Genomic DNA, 5,927 nt, shown 5'->3' with positions numbered 1-5,927 from the left:
TTTGTTTCAGCCTTTTTTAATCAAATGTCTATGTTGAAGTAGAAAACCACGAATTTTGACTTTTCACAGTCAATTGTGACAAAAGAATAGAATTGAAAAGTACGATTTGAAAAAATTGGTCTCAAAATAAAAGTTTGATAATCTATTAGACAGTGTCACAACAAAGGAAATTACTAAATTATAATTTATTCCTGGTATTATCATAGTAACAATGAAACAAATCACAATGTTTCTCCTCCCAATATTGATAAAACTGAACTTTGATCTGAGGCCATGACTTACGCGCCCATTCATTTATTAGTATGAACTTTGTAAACAAAAGTCAACAGCAGCTCTTTTTTTTAAATGAGTTAGAAATCAGTTAAGCAAAACTTTGGTGTGCATATAAAAATAGCCAATTATTTTATTTGGGACATGGCATTTTGTCCCATACGGCGAGCTTATAGGAGAAAACATATAGTGAAAGTAACAAGGATCATATACGCTCCCGCAACCGGAGCTTCAAAGGTTCTGTGTGAATTTTAATGTCATAGAAATGCCGAGTGAGCCTAATTTGTGCTTATAATTAGCGTTGTTTAGAGCTAGCCTCTCATTAGCATTATCTGTTAATGAGCTGTGCTAATCACCCGCATACATAAGGCCACCGTCTACTCCCATATTCGCTGTATGGAAACAAGATATATTTTTTACTTTAGATCTCTCGCATTCCCCCCAAATCCACACACAATAGTGATCTGCTGATGTCTTCATATAAAGTAATGATGCTTATTTTACAATGTGAAACCATATGAGTTCACAAGAATGCAAAATAAAGCTGCCCTATGTTTTTTGTTGAAATGATAATGCCTAGTCATGAGATTGGTGTCTAAATATAACATATATACATTTGGCCACTGTGGTGAATGTAAAAATGCATTTATTACCAACTGTGAACCAGGTCAAAACTTCAGAATTTATCAGATAAAAGTTGGGGCGGTCATTTTTTATACAGAGAAAAATAGTGCTGTAGTGTTGACCCAACTACAGTATATATTATACCCAGAGAACTTTGTACTATACTCCTGTGTACAAAGCCCTACAATTTAAAAATAGTGCCAAATAACCCAACTGGCAGGCCACAATGTTTAACTGAGTTTGATGCACACAACATTATATTATTGTGTTGCTTTTGTGCTGTTGTATTTCCATAGATGAATGTTAAAAAGTTAAATTATGTTAATAAATTGTGTCATCTTTTTCCATTCAAACATTGATGTTTCTTGAACATATACATTAGATTCAATTAAAGTCAAGATTGATTTATTCTATCTTTATTATTACTGCCATTGCCCTGCCTTACTTAGCATTTGAACAATTTAGCATTTCAGACTGGCACATGTAACCAGTTCATGTATTATTGTAGTATAATCACACAAAATCTTATTTTTGTTTAATATTGTGTTCAACATACCTGGTATTTGTTTTATTGTGCTGTCAGTGTCCTCCAGCCCCTACTTCTTCTTCATGTGTTCCCCTTGACACACTAGTATAAATTTGAGGGTCGTGACTTCCTCTTCCCTTTTAATATCTCCGTGCGGGGAAGAGGTCAGTCATCCCTCGTGTCGTCCTTCATGTTTTATATGTTGCATATTGATTTAATTGTTGTTATATCCCTTTTAGTTTGGGCTGGATTTGCCTCGTGGCACAGGTGAACCTGGTGTTTTTTCTGTGAACCAGTGACAAGAATAAACGGATAAAAACCGTGTCTCGTGGCCACTCGATTGACACATGGATTCCATAACACAACGCAGGAACACTCCGGTCACACACATACTTCAACACAGAAGTTATGTCATGTTTTACAGGGTGAACCACAAAGCAGAGTCAAGAGTCTGAGGCAGGTTTAACCGTTTATTTTACACTGGTAATTGCTGCAGGCGGTGGATGCCAGGAGCAGGCCGACACCAGGAGGAGGAGACACAGAGAACCTGGACAGACAAGGAGCAGCAGCTGAGAATAAAACATCAAGGTGTGTATGGAATTATCTGGCAGCGTGATGGTGAGAAGAGCGGCCTGATATACTGCAGCCACGCCCCTGTCACACACTTTAAGCCTGGGTACTTTTCCTTGCCTTTTCTCTCAAGTGGGTTCCTCGAAAATCAGTTCCTTCCAATCCAAGGCAAGTGTCCTACCTCAGCTGAAAAAGAATGGACCAGGCTTCAGAGGGAAGGAGCAGCAATAAACCAAAATGCAAAACATGGGGACATGATGGTCACATATGTTCTGGGGGGCACATAATGCGGTTGTTGGGTGAGTGGAGAGGGACTTTATTTCATTTTTATTTATTTCCTCTATTTAGGCCTTAGTTATTTTATTATTTGGTTTACGGATCCGCCACAATTAGATTATTGATTTATATAAATAAAATAAATTATCATCCATTTTTTTTTATAAAGTTCCCCTGACAAAGCAAAATAGCATTAAATTAAATGTAAAAAGCGGTATTAAGTCAAAAGATGAGAGCGCGTGAAGCAATTTCTCGCCAAACTCCTGCGGAAGTCTGTGACGGAGCGGGTCTGTCCCTGCAAAAAATAAAAATAAAATAGTTTGTATATTTAGTACATTTCAAGTCAATTCAAAAGTAATACAGATCCAGACTCTTATTTGTTTTACCTTCTATAATGATCAGTTTGTATTTCAACCGTTAATAAATAGAAAACAGAGCAGAGCTGAGTCAAGTCTGACGACAGATGTAAAATGGCTGGTTGTTTTTCTAAAAATAAACTTCAATTTAAAGAAAATACTGTACGTGAATTTGAACTTAAGAATACCTGTGGCTTAAATGGACAGAACACATAATAAACGAGTTAAATGAAAGCGGTGCCAACTCGGGCTCTGCTATGGACCTTGACACAAACGATCCGGTTCAACATTCGTGGATTGTACAAATAAAATACCACAGCTGATGTAGAAATACTGTGGCTCGCCCCCATTAGAATGAGGCCTCATCAAATGTGAGAATCTAAACCACTCTTTGCATTAGCATACTAATTAAAATACCATCATGTCCTGTTCTGAACGCGGCGATGCTAACGCTCCCACGCTAACTGCGCTCCCTCTGGTCTGGGAGGTGAACTTTGACCCCATGAGCCTCAATAATGGTAGATCTTATTACTCACCGCTCTCACGTGTAATTAGCGAGGCATTCGGGTGCAAATCTGTGATAAAATGTAAATATATGATTATATTTGTGTGTTAAAAGTTATCTGCATCATTAGCCTGGGGGGAGGGAAAGGCATGTTTTTCTAATAACATGTGTGAAGATGTTGTAGAAGCAGCCGTGAGGAATGTTCCTCCCATCCTGGTAACCAGATGGGTAGAACCTTCACCAAGGTTTTTATCTCTAAAGATAATACCAAAGAGTCGTAAAAGACAAGTGCCTTGATGTGAAGCTGACCAATGAGAAATGTGACCCGCCTCCTTTTTATGTGTGATTTTAATAAAATGACTTGTAAGAGGGAGGAACGCTGAGAGTGATTTTGGAAAGTCGTTCAGGTTGCTTACAACATCTTGACTCGGCTAAGCCTTCCTCTCCCTTGCAAGCCACACAAAAGACTGACGTTTCTGTGTCGTTTAATATTCTAAGTTGAATTATGTTCTCTGACTGTTAAGTAATAGCATTGATTCATGTGTAATTTCTTGACAAAATCAAGCACTAATGCGCCGATAGCGGGGTTAGAGGTATGCAGCCTGTTATGATATGGAGAAATGTCAGTCAAATATGGAGCTGAAAAGAGTGAGACGATGCAATTATAGAGCTCCCGTATAGAGCTCTGTAATTGGTGGGTCTAAAAAAATTTCATCCATTAATTAAGCAAGAGAGAGAGAGAGTAGAGACACAATCACAAACTAAAGTTAAACCAATGTTTTTATGACATTGACATGAGTGAATTATTCTCTGTCATGTACAACAGCTTTACATTAGTCAGCGAACCACACTTTTCACTCAATATCACATTATTTTAATTAACAATACTGTATCAGCAAACATGATATGTACGGGGTTTTACAATCGAGTGTATTTCTCTCAAACATCTCCAGAGACACTTTTTGATGATGTTAGAGGGTGGAAAGTAAATTAGATGTCCAGATTTTGCAGATTTATGGTGCAATATACGTGATCTAAACTCTTTAAAAGCACACTCGGACCAGGTGAGTGTTGTTTAGGTTAAATCTGATTAGTTTTTAAGATGTATTGTTAGTTACGGCTTCATTTAATGACAAAGGTTCGTTGCCGTTCATTACCGTCTTTACATTATTTTTGTCTTCTCTGGTATAATGGCCTCCTCTAGACCTTTAGTCACAGGATTCAGGAGCTCTATAGAGGACTATTATTTGCAGTGGTGGGGAGCAATACAAAAATAAATAAAAGTACTGTACTTAAGGTAAATGTTTCGCTATATGTACTTTACTTCAGACGTTTTTATATTGGATGTTTTTGAATTTAACTTCACTACATTTGAGCAGGCATCCAAAATGTCTACTCCATAAATGTTTTGAACTGGACTGAGAAGAAGAAAGTACTTTTCGTTGGCTTTAAGGAGTTATTTTGAGCACATTCATGATGACATTCTGCATAAATGTTTTGAGCAAAGAAAAATATACATAAACACTATGTTCCAATTTATTACACAAATGATATTTGTCTCTGATTTTGCCAAATAGTCAATATAAATGATCTTTTTGTTAAATTAGAAGCATTAACAGGTCATATTTACTACAAATGCTATTTCAATCAAAACATTTTAAAAGGTAAATTCCTCATTTGACCTTTCAAGGCTCAAACCTGCTTCAACCTGCCAAAGGAAGAGGAGGTGACGCTCCAGAGGAAGAGGAGGTGACGCTCCAGAGGAAGAGGAGGTGACGCTCCAGAGGAAGAAGAGGTGACGCTCCAGAGGAAGAAGAGGTGACGCTCCAGAGGAAGAAGAGGTGACGCTCCAGAGGAAGAAGAGGTGACGCTCCAGAGGAAGAGGAGGTGACGCTCCAGAGGAAGAGGAGGTGACGCTCCAGAGGAAGAAGAGGTGACGCTCCAGAGGAAGAAGAGGTGACGCTCCAGAGGAAGAAGAGGTGACGCTCCAGAGGAAGAAGAGGTGACGCTCCAGAGGAAGAGGAGGTGACGCTCCAGAGGAAGAAGAGGTGACGCTCCAGAGGAAGAAGAGGTGACGCTCCAGAGGAAGAAGAGGTGACGCTCCAGAGGAAGAGGAGGTGACGCTCCAGAGGAAGAGGAGGTGACGCTCCAGAGGAAGAAGAGGTGACGCTCCAGAGGAAGACGAGGTGACGCTCCAGAGGAAGAAGAGGTGACGCTCCAGAGGAAGACGAGGTGACGCTCCAGAGGAAGAAGAGGTGACGCTCCAGAGGAAGAAGAGGTGACGCTCCAGAGGAAGAGGAGGTGACGCTCCAGAGGAAGAGGAGGTGACGCTCCAGAGGAAGAAGAGGTGACGCTCCAGAGGAAGACGAGGTGACGCTCCAGAGGAAGAAGAGGTGACGCTCCAGAGGAAGAGGAGGTGACGCTCCAGGGGAAGACGAGGTGACGCTCCAGAGGAAGAAGAGGTGACGCTCCAGAGGAAGAGGAGGTGACGCTCCAGAGGAAGAGGAGGTGACGCTCCAGAGGAAGAGGAGGTGACGCTCCAGAGGAAGAGGAGGTGACGCTCCAGAGGAAGAGGAGGTGACGCTCCAGGGGAAGACGAGGTGACGCTCCAGAGGAAGAAGAGGTGACGCTCCAGAGGAAGAAGAGGTGACGCTCCAGAGGAAGAGGAGGTGACGCTCCAGGGGAAGACGAGGTGACGCTCCAGAGGAAGAAGAGGTGACGCTCCAGAGGAAGAGGAGGTGACGCTCCAGAGGAAGAGGAGGTGACGCTCCAGAGGAAGAGGAGGTGACGCTCCAGAGGA

The sequence above is a fragment of the Eucyclogobius newberryi genome, unplaced genomic scaffold (genome assembly GCF_026437365.1).
Source record: "Eucyclogobius newberryi isolate DKJ021-1_F unplaced genomic scaffold, fEucNew1.0.hap1 SCAF_7, whole genome shotgun sequence".
Classification (NCBI taxonomy): Eukaryota; Metazoa; Chordata; class Actinopteri; order Gobiiformes; family Gobiidae; genus Eucyclogobius; species Eucyclogobius newberryi.
The sequence above is the reverse complement of the archived record's forward strand: the minus strand, read 5'-3'. Positions refer to the sequence as shown.